Source organism: Tiliqua scincoides, chromosome 2 (genome assembly GCF_035046505.1).
Source record: "Tiliqua scincoides isolate rTilSci1 chromosome 2, rTilSci1.hap2, whole genome shotgun sequence".
NCBI lineage: Eukaryota > Metazoa > Chordata > Lepidosauria > Squamata > Scincidae > Tiliqua > Tiliqua scincoides.
The window spans coordinates 48088360-48104670 of NC_089822.1; positions in this window are offsets into that span (position 1 = coordinate 48088360).

Genomic DNA, 16311 nt, shown 5'->3' on the forward strand with positions numbered 1-16311 from the left:
ACAGTTCATCTTCTTTCTCTAAGTCATTCTGCTTCCCCTCTTTTCTTGAGCCAGACTTTGCCCTTACCTACAGGAAGGGCAGCTAGGAATTGCAGGCACCACAATGCACCATGTAAGTGGTCCCTCCCACTTACCATCTAAGCCATTCTGGGTAGCAACAGCATGTTGTGGCACCTGCAATACTTACTGCACCGCCCTCCGGTGGCTATGCTACTCTCCCAGGTTCCTTCACTGTGAATCTGTGTAGCCAATGTTGCCTTCTCCTCCAAAGGTCTTCCTCTTTCAGCCTGTGGCTGAAAAAGAACCTGCACTTGAGCCACTTGGAAGCCCCATTCTGTAGTCTCCCCTTCACAGACAGAGAGAGCTCAGAGAGTACTCTGCTGAATTTGAAACCAATCAGACCTGCTCTTTTGACACATTGCTAGAAGTGTTTGTTTCTGGTAAGATAGGATTACAGCCCAAGCCTTACTGAACCCAATGGACTTACTGCTGAGTAAAATAAATAACACTGTTCTCAAACACCTCTACACATTGCATATGTAGTGTTTGTGACTATTTCATTCCTGGTTCTTATATTGTAAGATCAGAGTTCTTCTCCTGTGTTTATAGAGCTATTCAGCATAATGAAACTCTTAAACAAATGGAATTCCTATTACAAGTGGTACCTCTGTATCCACGAGGGATCCGTTCCAGGACCCCTCCCCCCTGAGTGAAAACTGCAGATAATGAAATCTATGGTTTTCGGAGCCACCTTTGCTCCAAATGCATCCAGAGCCTTGCTCCGGTCACATCTGGAGCTGTTCTGAGCCTTGGAGAGGCCACATGTGATGGCGTTTGGCCTCTCCAAGGCTCAGAATGCTGCCCAGAATTCATCAGATTTACCTGAAAGTCATCAAAAATGTCTCTGGGTAGCATTCTGAGCCTCGGAGAGGCTGCACACCACAGCGCATGGCCTCTCTGAGGCTCAGAAAACCTCCCAGATGCAACTGCAATAAGGTTCTGGTCACATCTGGGAGGTTTGCAGGGGGGCAAGCTGGGGGTTCAGCATCTGTACTGAGGCAAATTCATGGATGCCAAATCTGCAGATAAAGAGGCCTCACCTAAACTCTTTTTCTATAGAAGTTCGGCTCAGACAAAAGTGCTGCTGGAGGGAAAGGAAGTTAAGCATGTGTTTAGCTGTGACTTTTCACCTTTGAAATCCTCCTATTCTCTCCATGTGAGGTACAGCAGAGAAACAACTGGAAGACTGGCTACGTTACATAGTGTGCTGTGCCACAGCCTGCAATCGTATGGCAGCACAATGCTATCCATGTCTACCTAGAAGTGAGCTCCATTGAGTTCAGTGGGAATTGCTCCCAGGTAAGTGTGCCTAGGATTGCAGCCTAAATACCTGTGTGTATTATGTAAATGCAACTGGATTCTCTTCTGCATAAATGTGCACAGAATTGGGCTTTTAGTGATGTAACACTCATCCCCTCCTTCTCATACCTATTTGCATAATTGTAACCCCCAACACCGATGATCAACCATCTCGCTTTCCATGTTGTTCAGTCATAACATTGCCTAGCAACTGGATGAATCTCTCACCTCAGACTTACATGTTCACATATGCTGTGGCCTTTGACCAGTTCTGCAACACCCAGGGAACCACATACCTTGTACCACTGATATTCAGAGAAGAAATTTACAACCGCATCAAAAAATATACCAACATGCCCAGAAATTGTGCAGGGAAGTGATTAGGCAAAGTACATGCCAAGTGTAAGTCCCTTGTTAATGGAGATGAACAACAAACAGATGAGATGCTCAGTGCAGATGTTGTGAGGGATGAGAAAAAGTTAGCAAATGAAAATGAACAGAGGGGAACAGAAAAGTTTGTGGAGAACTCTGTGAAGCATGCGAAAGGAAAGCAAATGAGTATTAGAGGATGAGAAGTCACCATTCCTGAAGCAAGACAGGCTCCAAATTTGAAGGAATCCTTTGCAAACTGCTTTTCAGAGAACCCTTCTCATGTGGCTAGACCTTGAAAGAGTTGCTCCACCTATGCATGTCTACTAAGAAGTAAGTTCCATTATATTCAATGGAACAGGACTGCAGCTAAAGTCTGTGAAGACAGTGGTGATCTCCATAGTGGAGATCCTGGCCCCTCAGCATCTGCCCAATGAAGCCAACACTTGAAACCAGTCCTGACTACATGACTGTTTCCATACACATTTGCCGTCTTCTTGTTAAGGTGAAAGTACACCTGAAATGCAAGAACCAGGATCAGATTAATCTCAACATCATTTTTGTTTGTTTACTTCAAAACAACTCTGGGGAATGCTAATTTTCTTGGGGAAACAATGCAGTGGGGAACTTTTCAATGCCAATTTAAAAACGTTTGATGTTTTTTAACTATTGCTGTCTTTGTTTTTACTGCTGTTTATTTTCTGATTTGTTACGTTGTTTTATTACATGTACACTGCCCTGGAATGTTTATTGAAGGGCAGCATATAAATCTACTTAATACATAATTAAGCAACCGAGGGCCAGACAGATTTCTGCTGGATCTAGGAGACACAGCTAAAATTTAACTTCCTGGACTTTTATGTCATACAAAAATTTCAGTCCCATAGATTACCTTGGAGTAAGCTGCATTGAACTTAGTGGGACTTACTTCTGAGTAAAAATGTATAGGATTGTAGTGAAAATCCACATGCCAATATGCTGAAACATTACTTTCCCTATTGTGCTGTATTTTCTAGCCTCCTACCTGTTGCTATATGCTGTTGCTATAAAGCTATTTTGAGGTTTTCACTAATAAAAATTTATCTCTCAAGAGTCTCAGACTAATATACCCCCTGGACTACAAGTGTCATTTCTTGTGCATCTACTGTCTATCCAATGTTTCTCAAACTGTGGGTGAGGACCCACTAGGTGGATCACGAGCCAATTTCAGGTGGGTGCCCATTCATTTCAATATTTTATTTTTTATATATTAGACTTGATGCTATCATGGTATGTGACTGCATTTGGAGAAATGTCACAGATGTGTACAGGCTACTATGATGATGCTTTTAACAATGATAGTCAATGGGACTTACTCCTGGGTAAGTGTGGGTAGGACTGCAGACAAGGATTGTTCAAATTTTCCTGCTTGATGATGTCACTTCCGGTCATGTCATCACTTCTGGTGGGTCTTGACAGATTCTCATTCTAAAAAGTTGGTCCCGGTGCTAAAGGAGTGAGAACCACTGGTCTATGCTTTAACGTGGATTTTCAAATCGGCATACAAGCCAATCGCTGTGCTCCTGGCTTTGTGACATAGGTAAATAAAATGTCTACTCACCATACACCATGATGTACATGATCACAAATGTCATTAAAGAAAGAACTTGTATTCGCTACTGGAGCTGAGCGATTAAGTAGTGCAATAGCTGCTGGTCATGTTTAGTATTATGATAACTTTAACAGAACTACATAATTGTTGTCAAAAATTCCAGGTGTCATGATGATGTTTCTAGGTGTTATGGTGACATGCTGCCCAGGATTTAGTCAAGCCCTGAAATAACTCTTCCTCTTGGGTTGTTTCTCTGATGAAATTCACTGCACCAAAGCAGCCCTTTTCTCTCTCCTGGAGGAAAAACAATGGGCAAACGTATTGTCAGCTGTAGTTTGGTCCTAAATCATAAACTGTATAGAAAAACCTTAGATTCCTTTGGTCATTCTTTAGCACTGTGGTTGGTGGAGTGAGCCAATTCTTCAGTTTTGCATTTCATTGTTGTGGATGTGGAAATTATCCTTAATTACTTCCCTTTTTTAGGGTCTAGTCCACATGGTTTCTCCAAAGAAATGAATAATCCAGAAATCATGCTTTTAAACATGCAATTTACTAGGGACAATAAAAGCAATTTACACAAATCAATAGATTAGGTGGATATTAAAAAATTAAAACATTTCACCGCTCGCAATAAAAGCTTAAAATCATTCAATCTTAATACAGTGTTGCGTTTCTAATTTGAGGGGCTTAAAATAATTACACTATAAGACTTAGTATGACATGTCAATCAGAATTGTTTCACAGAGATAACAAGATCTAACATATAAGATTACTATGAAATTATTCTTATTCATGATTCAGCAGCCATAGATCAGGTTTGCCAAAGGTACCAGTCGAGTATTCTTTCCAAGGGACTGTGTTGGAAGAAAACCAATGGAAGACAACCCGTTATATTGAACTAAAAAAATCAGTTGCTCTTGCAGTGGTTTCATGAGCTGCAACTAAGAAAACAATCAAGATGGCCCCAGTTTGAAACTTGCACCTCCTATGAATTTATTAGGTGGTCTTAAGCAAGACATTCAGAAGCTGCAATACACTTACCTGGGCATAAGTACTACTGAACTCAGTGAGGCTTACTTCGGTGTAGGATTGCACTGTAATCCTTCGCCCCCATATGCAATATGGAGGCTAATAATGCTAAGCTACCTTACAGGGCTGTTGTAAATATTACAAGATCTTTATGCAAGCACTCTGAAGTGCTATAGAAATGCTAATTATTATTGACGCTTGCCTTTTGAATTGCTCCCTGGCTTAGTTATTTATGCATTACTCAGAAATAGCTGCTGTGGGCTGGCATCTGCTCTGCAGTGACAGATGTGTGTTAGGCAGCACCTGATAAGAGCGTTTTTACCTTTGTACTTACTTTCTAAATTTAACCTGTGGAAAGTAACTGAAGCTAGGCCAAGAGAAGAAAGCAAAATGGTCACAAAAGATAGCTGGCCTTTACAGCTTACTTAAGGCCCTTGCCTGCCAAGTCACTTTTCCCTCTATGCTTTCTCCTCTCTTGATCTCTAGCTCATCCTCTTGATGGACAGCTAGAAAGCTTTAATATACATCACTGTCAGTAGGGACAGCAGTTTCCTAGTATATATTATTATTTTTGATATTGTGCTATCAATGTACCTGGCCCTTTGCAGTGAAAGAGAGGCCAGGTCCCTGCCCCGAGGGGTTCACAAGCCAGAAAGAGACAAGAGAGGGATGGGAGGGGAGTAAAATAATGGCTGGGTAGATGAGGGAAGATAGTGCAATTTTATGTACATGTACTTAGACAGAAGCCTAAATCCTAACCAACTTTCCAGCACTGGCATAGCTGTGCCAGTGGTGTGTGTGATGCATCCTACAGTTGGGTGGCACTCATCGAGGCCTCCTCAAAGTAAGGGAAAGTTTGTTCCCTTACCTTGGAGCTGCATTGCTCTTATGTTGGTGCTGGAAAATGGGTTAGGATTGCACTCTTAGTTGCAGTACATGGCTGCATATGTTTTTCAGCTAGTAGTGCCAGTAGCACTCAAGAGGTGTGTGTAAATCTCCTCCCAGAATGCTATGGTCACAAATGTTTTCAGCTCCTAGCATGCTTGCAACTTTTCCTTCTAGCTCAAATGTATTAAACATGACCACCTCTATGCATCATGTGATCATTCGTCTCCCAGATGGAAGAAGAAATAGCAACTGGTGCAGAAACTTATGGATGACCTTACAAGCAATATGCACAGATACTGAAGTGATGGTAAAATTTTACCTAAGTTATTTTGATATTGACTATAATTGCACTTTTAATGCTAATTTGCCCTCTTCCCAGATGGCTGCACTTTTGCCAGCTTCTCCTAACCCTAGTAGAATGAGACACCCTATTTTGTGTTTGTTGTCATTTGTATATGATTACAGCTAGAAGCATGTTAGCTGATGTTAGCTGAGGGCAGGTGGTCTGGTCTAGAGGGTAGAGCCTCCATTTGCCTGAAGATAACATCCACAAGGTCACCAGTTCGAGGCCACCGGCACCCTGTGACCTTGAAGCAGCTGACAAGCTGAGCCAAGTTATTCCATCTGTGCTGAGCGTGGGAGGATGGAGGCCAGAATGTGAAACCGGATCAGAAAGAAACATCTGAATGTTGTGGTTCTTGGAAGATAGAACCTTCTTTCAATTGTAAAAATCCCTATGGGGATTTAATATAGCCTGCCTATGTAAACCGCCTTGAATAAAGACCAAGAAAGGCAGTATATAAATACCTGTATTATTATTATTATTATTTTGATGTCATTTCCTGCTAGCTGAAAAGCATATACAGCCCATAGGAACAGCCTTACTGGATTAGGCCAAGGGCCCATCTACGTAGTATCTCACAGTGCCCCAGTAGGGTCACAATAGGGTAGTGACCAGGGATGTATTGAAGGCTTCACAGAAAAAGTGTATTTTGAAGAGGTACCATGCAAATGTTTTGGGGGGGATGAGCTCCAGCCTAAAGGGTACCAGAGGAGAAAAGATGGAATTATCTGAGAGAGCAAGAAACCTTCAAGGGTGGTCAGGCTGTAGGAGCAAATGTCATGGAAATGTGATGGGGTATGAAAGTGAAGAGATAAGGAGGGACAAGGCCATGGATAGTTTGAAGGTAAGGACTGGGAATGCATGCTGGATCTGAGAGCAAACAGGAAGCCAAAGTAGTTGTATTGGACCATGAGGGAGCTGAATGATTTTGGCAGCAGAATGCTGAATGGATATGAGCGGCTGGGGAGAATACTCGTGTTGCACAGCATTCAATAAAAACATTCACAGAAAGCTTGTCTGTAAGTGTAGCATCATCCACAGTGTACAATTTAACCTCACTGAAAAGAAATCTGACAGAAGTAATAAAGCAATGTTTTAAGCCTACTTTGTTTTTCAGTAAGCGCGAAGTAACAATCAGCACAAATTATGCAAATTGTGTTCCATATTGTCCAAATTATTTCAGGAACTGCAAATTCTTAGACATATGTGATAATTTAATTAGTTTGTGTACCATACGTTAAAACATCTGACACATACTCAGGAATGTTTGCATTTTGAAGTTATAAGTGACTCCCCCCTTTTTTTAGATCAGGATTCAAAACAAACCACTAAAAGAGGAATAAATAGTAGGTGCAGATGACGCTATTTGCAATCATGTAGGCACTCTTCAGAGAGAAAAGGGAAGCTCCTGAGTCACTCCAAAGACCAATTCTGTTTCAATTTGCTCTATTTGTACAGATGTCTCTTTACCATTTGATTTGGTGCTTGCCATAACGGTCACAGAAGCAGTCACAGAATGCGAAGCTGCCAACATCCCTGGAGATTTGGTTCAAGTATAGCTCATCTTTGCACTAGATCAGCATGCAGGAATTGAGAAGTCAGGTTTGGGTATGGTGTTAGTCATAACATTTCCTTGCACACCAAATGACAGAGGAAACAGCTTGTGTAACATACAAGTAAGTGTAGCTAATGTGGCTGGGAATTAGCATTGATTTGCTGGCTAGAGCCCTAAGCAAACCTGAACTAGCAAATTACCTGTTGCTGTTTGGAAGCAGAAGGCTGCATTTTTAGAAGGAAGTGGTGTCACTAGGGAAGTGTCACAGGCACAGGCCTAGCAATTAGTGTTCCCAGGTGTGTGTGTGACAGGTGGGAGAATAAATAATGGCATCTCTAATTGTATGTATCTCCTGAACTTTCGTTCTTGAATCAGAAATGCTGGGGGGGGGGGGGAAGCGTCAATGAACATCTTCCTGGACAGGGATGAACTTGCTTCTTTGCCCTTTTTCAGACTAATGCATCAACAACTACCATACCTGGAGGCAGCTCCACTGGGCAATGTTGAATTGTACAATGTGCTGCTTCAAATACAGTGTGGACAAGTCACAGAGCCTTCTAGCTGCTGTTGCCACCACCAATGAATTTAAGCAGAGGCTGATGAAACACTTTTGGACCAATCCTACTGGGTCTCTGAGCCACCGAAATGTGTGCTCTGGCAGCACACTGTGCTTCACAGTGGTCACAAAGTGCAACCTGCCATTCTGCGCAGCCGGAACATCATTGCAAGTGGCCACACTGGTGTGCTACTGGCCTTCAGAGAAGCTCTCATGCTGGTAAACTAGTATGGGGGTTGGGTGGGTAGTGGGGAATGAGAGGAACTGGGAGAAGAAGAAACAGGGTAGAATCTGGGGCAGGGAGGGGTGTGGCAACATGTACTGTTGGCAGCAGCACCACTGATACCCTATCCCTCTTCCCTGGTTTCAATCCACCTAGCTGGTACAGATCCGAGTAGACCCATCAAAGCAACAAAGGCTTGCCCTGGGATAAGGGAACAAATGTTACCTTGAGGAGGCATCCAGGACTTGAAACTTCCCTTGCGGAATGCAGCAGACACCCTACTGCCGTGGCAGTGTTGGTAGACTTAGGTTGGATCAGGCAGACCCCGCAGCAGCCTCAGGGAATTTCTAGAGCTGGCCTGCTCATGATACAGGTTGAAAATGTCGCATCAAGCAGTGAGTTGGGGAGAGAAGTTGAACTGACAAGGGTGTCCCACATCTGCTGGGTGCCTCCTTCTGGCTTACTACCCATTGATCTTCAATCCTCTTGCTGAAAGTGAGTGGGAAGAGGATCAGGGCAGTGGCGGCCCACCGCTTCCTACAGAGGGACCGGAGGAAAGGTGGGGAAGCTGCTGCTATGCTGCCTGGAGCACAGTATCCCAGAGCCCACCTTGTCCCTTATCTGCAGCTCTGTTGAGGTCTCCTTTCCCCATGCTGGTCCTATTTAAAATAAACAGGACCACTGTAGAAGAAAGAAGACTGTACTGGAGCTGCAGGTAAGGTGATATGGCAGGCACGTTCTTTATCACTGCACTTCAGGTGTGAGAGGCGGTGGCGGGTGCTCAGGGAAGGGTGGCAAAATTTGGTGCTGCCCACTTGACTAGCCCTGGGCACTTCTTCAATAATATCACTTTGGCTGGAGGCAAGCGTACTCTTGCTTTCCACATAGATCTCAGATAAACTATACACAATATTGGTTATCTATTGCCACTTTAGGGCTTTGAATATAATCTAATCTCTGACTGGAATGTAGCTGTACTTGCCTGATCTCTGGTTTGCAGTTGACCCATTGTAGCTGTTGGGACTTACCTTGAGACCTCCAGCAGCCAAAAATCCTCTGTGGGATGTAGCATAGACCGCACCAGCATGCTGCATCGCCATGTAAGTGTTTAGGTTGGATTAGGCTGTTAATATTTCTCTGGGAACCATTTGCCTATCTAGATAGTGCTAAAACTAATTAAAGTGGTACAATTAACTTCATAGTTTACTTGTATCCGATGAATTTTACACATTAATGCTGTACTTCAGTGTTTTGCATTTGTGCTTAAGGCTTTACTAAGCAATGTGTTGCTTTTCCAACAGTCCAGACCTCTGGATGTTTTGTTTAATAGGACTTGCAGCTCAATCCTATGCTTCCCAGTGCCTGGTGGGACAGCAGTGCCAAAATGGCTACTGCTGTATCTCACGGGTGAGGGGAAGCCGCCAGAGGTCTCCTCAGGGGCAGGGGACTTTTGTCCCCTTCCCCAGAGGAAAGCCCCAGGTCCTACAATTGGGCTTCTCAAGTCTGCGCTGGCTATTTTGCAGACTTGAGAACCTCCATGTTGGGCTTTGCAGGATGGGATCTGGCGAAGGAGACTTCCACCAGCCCCACCCCCTACCACCCCGGCCCCTTTCCCATTCCACCCTCCCCCTGCCCTGGAATGCCCAACCCCAAACGACTTCACCGCCACCTAGTGGTCTTAACTTCCTCGGATGGCCACATAGTATCCTACTCCTGGTGCCGGGCCCAGCACTGACTGGCGCTGGCCCAACACACCCTCCTCCTGTGTTACCTTAAATGTGCTTTATGGCACGTTTACGACACCTATCGCCAGCGCTGGTGTTCAATGCCGGCACTAATGGCCCATAGGATTTGATTCTTACTCCCAAATAAGGGTGCGTGAAATTGCAGCCTAAACATGTTGAATATTAGCATCTTTAAAATGCTCATTGCTAATGAAATGCTACTAAATTTGCCCATTCTGGATACACCTGTGTAAATCCAGAATGTTTGGATGATGAAAGTCAAATAAAGTTTCTTAAGGACTTGGAGTTTCCAGGGTGGAATGAAAACACCAATCACCCCCACACAAACCACATTATCAGACTGGGTAAAAAACAAACTAATGCTTGCTAAATTCATGTAGATCATTAGGGCTAGCATGGTGGGACTATTTCCATGCCTGAAAAGCAACAATCCCAAATCCCCACAACTTCATACCTATTTAATGATCTGGTTTGAGAAACTCGAAGCATCATTATTTAAAAGATCAACATTATTCAAGCAGGCAGGTAGCTATTTTGATTCAGAGCTTGTTCCCAACCCTGGGGTTTAGAGTTGACTAGCACCCCCTTAGATACAGAATAATTCAGAAGAATAATGAAAGCAGATTAAAATTACCCTACACCTGTCTCCCCACAAACCAACAAAGTCTTATTCCAGGAAGAATATTGTGACTTATTTGAAGAATGTCTCTGCTGCAAAAGAGAAACAAATATAGTTGTTGAAGCTGTATAGATGCATATAGAATCAAAGCTGTGGTCTCGAGTTGTAGGGCAGGCCCACTGCGGGGGTGCAAAACACCAGCTAGAGAGGGAGGCGATGTTCTAAAGAGTAAGAGTAAGCACGGCAGCTACTTAAGATGCTATGCTAAGCCAGGAGGCTGCAGGTGCAAGAACCATGTGGGAGCTTCTGGCTACATCAGCAACTGCCCCTGGTGGTCAGTGTCAGATGGCAGCCTGAGATGCGCTGTTCCTGAGAAGGGAAGGCAGCAGAGAAGGGGGCAAAGAGAGGCAAGCACCCCTCAATTGCTGGACCATGTGGTTACTCAAAGGAAAAATACCTTAAACATGCTCAGAATGCCTTTCTTCAATAACATCAATTACAGCTATTAAAAGAACAGTTGTCCAATGTATTACTTCCATCTGCTGATGACAGAACTGGGGTGGGAAAGAGCTTTTAACTCCATCAAAGTCAACAGGAGTTACTTCAGATAAACAGGTTTAGAAAGAAATGGAATTTGAAATGCATTTAATTAGAACTACACTATTATTTCCCTTTTAGAAAACAAACACTCGGGGTAAAGCTTGCCCCATGAAATGCACTTTGCCCCTTCTGTTCCTGCCTACACTGCCTTCCTGTTCCTACACTGCCACTCTCTCTTCTAGTTTTCTTTCAACTGCATTGTTTTATTAGGGTTTCAGACTATGAATCCTGATTCACAGAGCAGCAGGTTATATACCTGCAGCTTTGTATGATGATCTCGGTATTCAGAGGTGACTCCTGTGGATTGAAGGGCTGGAAAGGTACAAGTTCAGAAAGGGCTTTGAATTCAAAATGTTTGAGAATATGAAACTGAGGCAGTGCTTCTAAAATCTTGATCTTATGCAACTCAGAAGAAAGCTGCCCCCCCCCCAAATCGGTGCCATCCTAAAAGAAATTATAGAGTTAAGACAATCAAATCACTGTCCTCTGGAATAAATATGCTAGAACCATATTGAAAAAACTGCATTCCTTATATTATTGGAATTATACTGTTGAACCAGTGGGGCTTGGATTTTGTTAACTTACATAAGTTCACATCATAATCGTTAGCAAACTTACTTGGAACTAAATTGCATTGAAATCAATAGGATTTCCTTTTCAAGTCTAACTTGGTTAGGCTCCAATAGCAAAAGCTCCTTTTCTTTAAAAGGATATGGGATGAAAACAGTGCTTTGTGGAGACTGCTGTGTGTTCTCACTCTTTTTTTTAAAAGATAAAATATTTTCTAGGAAACTAGCGTATAGTTTGCTACAAGGTCTATTAAAAGGTACATATTAAAGCAGAAGACGTGTTCAATCTTGCATTGTGCCAGTAACCTCTTCAAGTTGTGACTAGGAATTGCTTCCAGTCACATCATTTGAGACATGGTGAATTATGAATGTGACGCTAATAGAGATATCCTCACAGGGAGGAATAGAGGGATTAGCACCCAATTTTTAGTGCACTTTTAATGTGAATTGTGATTAGTTCCCCCCCTTTCAGTGAAGATATGAATTGGTTGAGGGGAGATAATTTAAAATAATGGCCCAAACAAATGCAGTGAACTGGGGTGGGGTGGAAGGTGTTTGATTTTATGATGTTGCAAACAAGGCTATCAATAGCACAGCCAAACATACGCTCGGGAGACTAATGTGTAGTATAATTTATCCAGGTGTGCACAGGCCGACTACTGCTGAAATTTAGTCAGTGACTTGCAACACTTCTCCATAAAAGTGATGCTCAATGAGGCTGAAGCATCATGCTAAGCAGATGGAGGTACATGATGGCTGAAGATGGCAGTGTGTCGTGCGGCTCTTAATTTCTTCTTACTCCATTCTGCCTAATATCTCAGGTTGCTAAAAGTGAGCTTCCTAGCAAATGCCACCATCCCTGTACTGAAAAGGCCACCTAAGAAGATAAATTATACTTGCATAAAAAGAGCTAGTGTAACATGGTGGCAAGAATGCATGAGCCATGGACTCATAAGAACAAAGAAGAGCCCTACTGGATCAGGCCAAACACCCATTGTTACCAAAAAGGCTGCTTTGTTTAGGGGAATTAGTATATTAGCCTTTTGGAAACTTTTGGGACCATAGGCTGGATACCAAGACAGCGTTAAGCAAAGAGATCCCTTGCCTAGCTTAATGAGGAGACTGGGAGGAAGGTAACTTTCAATCAAAGGATTATATTTTTATTGCAAAAACACACAAAGGTAAACATAATACACATGGAGAATGGATAAGTATAGATTTCTAGTACTTGTGTATAGTGTACCTAGCTAGTGGTGGATGCATGTGCTATGTATTTGGGTGCATCCGAAAAGGAATCAGAAACTGATAGAGTGTAGGGAAGTATTTTAGGGGTTCCTTAATCTACTAAACCCAGTTGCTGACTAAAGATGGGGGAGAAGGGAGGAACAGATAGGGAAGAAGGGAGGGAGTTTAGACGCAAGTTATATTTACCTGTGGGGGGGGGCAGTTGGATGGGAGAGAGTATGGCCACTCCAGCAAGAGGGCAGTCAGAGAGAGAGAGAGCATGTGCTCTGAGTTCTCTCTTATAAGAGTTGTCTTTGACCTGGAAGTTGACCTAAACTGACCGGAAGTATCCCAGAGCTTTGCACATGTTCAGTATACATGGAGTATGTAAAGAAAAGGTGGAAGGGTCCAGAACCAGCTATCAGCAAAGCCTGACTCTGGGGGAGGGGGAGTAGCTTACTTCCTGTTGCTACTGGATTTTGGAGTCTGGAGGTGGTTTAATGGCTGTGATTTAATTAACAATAGGTGATAGACTTTGCTGCCAAAGTCCTCCTCCTTTAAGGTGTTTGCATATTCAGTGATTGACTTAAACAATAAAGACATTTCCAGTGTCTCTAGAGAAAAATGAGTCTTCCCAGACTGACAAACAACATGAGAAATGAGTGAGCTTAAATTTGACTCCTTTTGTGGCCTGAAAGAGAAGTTTTAGGCCTGCATTTTAGTCCAAAATACATAACTAGATATAAAAACACAACTTGGAAGGGAAAAGGGGATTTTCACGTAACACCATATAGTCCAGCTTCTTGTATCTCACAGTGGTCCACCAGTTGCCTCAAAGAGTACACAAGACAGGATACCTGCATCCTGTACTCCAGTGATTTCCAAACTTTTTTGACCTGCAGCTCCTTTGACCAACTGGCCTTTGGCTGCAGCTCCCATGACTGATGTTTTGGAGGTGGGATAAGCCCAGCCTTGGTAGTACTTCCATTTCTCTCTCTGGGAATAATTAGGATGCAGGGAGCTAAACATGTTTGCTTGCTGTGCTAGAATGTGACCCAAGGCAGGAACAATCAGGCTCCAAGTATTAACAGAATTTCCTTCTACCTTTTTCCAGCTCTTCCTCTGAGAATGCTGGCTTTGAGGAAAGGGGGAGGCAGCTTCAAGGGATGATTCCATGGCTCCCCTGAGGAACCACTGCGGTACTTCCTTACATCTGGCATTTAGAACCTGGAGGTCGCCTATCCCCATCATGGCTTGTAACCTGTGATGAACTTTTCCTTCAAAAATCTGTGCAATCCCCTTTTAAAGGTGTTTAGGCCAGATACCATCACCACATCCTGTGGCAAGGAGTTCCACAGATTAAATTACATGCTGGGTAAAGAAATATTTCCCTAGGTTTGTTGAATACTTTTTCAGCTACGTGGGTCACAGGAAGCTCCCTTATACTAAATCAGACTCTTGATCCATCTAGGTCTGCATTTTCAACACTGAATGGCAACAGATCTCCAGGATTTTAAACAGAAAATTTTCTCTGCCATATCTCTAGAGATATGAGATTAAACTTGGAACCTTCAGCATGCAATGTATAAGAGCCACTACTTTCCCCTACAGCTAGTACTGAATAAATTCTAAGTAACAGCTGCAATCCTATGTACACTTATGGGACAGTCCTATGGGCCTTCTGACAGGGAACTTCAGTTCTGCTGTTGTAAAAGGTCCAGCAATGATGTGAATATCATGCAGGCCATTCTGAGCTGGAAAGTGTCAACAAGTCCATGTGCCTGCCACTGCAGAGTCCAGGCTGCACTGGTAAATCAGTTGTGTGGGTGTGTTGTGGGCAAGTAGAGGGAGGTCTGGGGAAATTTAGGGCAGAGGGGGGAGGGGAAGGAAGGAATGGATCCCAGGAGCAGTGACTTGCACCAGGATCCTATCTCAGGATCCACCTGCTCCACCTCTTTTCCCTCTCAGATTTACACCAGCTGCATGGTGCTGGTTCGAGGACACCCATAGGTGGCTAAGAAGCCTACCCAGAGGTAAGTAGAAATATTTTTAGTTACTTCTGGTTGGCCTTCTGATTTCTTCCCCCACCACTGGATTCAATGTGCACAATGAGAGAGGACTGGATTCTGGGGATTCTAGTGAGCAGAATAACCCTTTCTTATGGGAAATTCCACCACTCAGTTACTTTGCTGTCATTGATAAAAACAGAGGAGCAGAGACAGTTAAGGTTCCAGATGAAATACTTTACTTACAGTTTCTTAGACATACACATCTTCTGAAGTGTTGGAGGCGCCTACTACTTATGGAACAGAGCTGGTGTGTGTGTGTGTTGCTCATAATGGCTGTCCACCATTATGGAGACAGAGCTTAAGAGTCTGCATTCTTCTGCTTTGCTGGTTAGAAGTGAGGAGAAGCATGTAAGAGAAAGATGAAGTTGCACAAGCTCCTACAGGTATCATCGAGGACAGGTAAAGGGTCTCAGCCATCTCAACAGTAGGCTGTCCCCAGAGTCCTACAGGTGGTATTACACCTAAATTCCAACACTTACCTAAGAGTAAACCCCAATGAACGCAAGGGAACTTACTGCTGAGTAGGTATGCATAAGAGTGTGCTGTTGACTGCAAGTCTAACAAAGTCTAACAAGTCTCATTCAGTTTGTTGGGATATCCTTTCAAGTAAACATGCATAGGATTGAACTGTACATGGTCTTGCACTAGCCGGTTCCCACCCTGCACTAGTACAGCCCAAAGTCCTGGCCCTTGCACTCATGCCAACAAATTCAGGGAGCCCAATTACATTCATACTGCTGCATGGGTGTAATACACCAAGTGAGTATTGCATGAAGTGTGCATGGAGATCCTCCATGGTGCCCCTTGCCCTGATATTTGAAGGGAGGCAGTTGCATAGCTAAGGGGCAAGGGGGTGCATTGTCCTGGGTACCACACCTTGCAGCACACAACTGCTCTGAGAAACATAACCCAGAAGTAATTGGTGTGACATCATTATGTCACCACAATTACTTCTGAGTCAGGCACTTCTAGGAGGGTGAAGAGTCAGGGTTCCAGGTACCAGAGGGGGCAGCTATGCCACTGAAGGGAAGAACACTGCAAGTAAGGAGAGCATCTTCTTGGTAATGGTGCCACTCATTTATGGAACTCTCTCCCCAGTGAGGTCATTTTGGACCTACTCTAATGTATTTTCAGTACCAGGCAAATACTTTTATATTTTCCCAGGCTTTTTAGTGTGGACGAAAACTGCTTTTTTTTATCTGCTAGTTCATCTTTTTGCTTGTTTGTTGTGTCTTCTGTTGTAAGAAACCTTGGAGCTCTTTATATCAAGGGCTGGCATATTAACTTGTCAAATAAATGGGTGGAGACAAGGGATGATAAGGGGGTGGCAAGATTAAATCAGCATTCTGTCTGCAATGCTTGAAGGGGAAGGACATAAGGGATACCTTAAATATATTCAAAAATCAGCTCCAACTCCCCCTAGCCAAATCATGTCCCCCCCCCCAAGTCTTCTCACAACCAAATCCTGTGTATGTCTGTTCAGAAGTTATAGTCAATGGGAGTTACTCCCAGGTAAGTAAGGATTGCAACCTTAGAGCATTGCCTAAGGGAGCTGAGACAAAAGCCAAACCT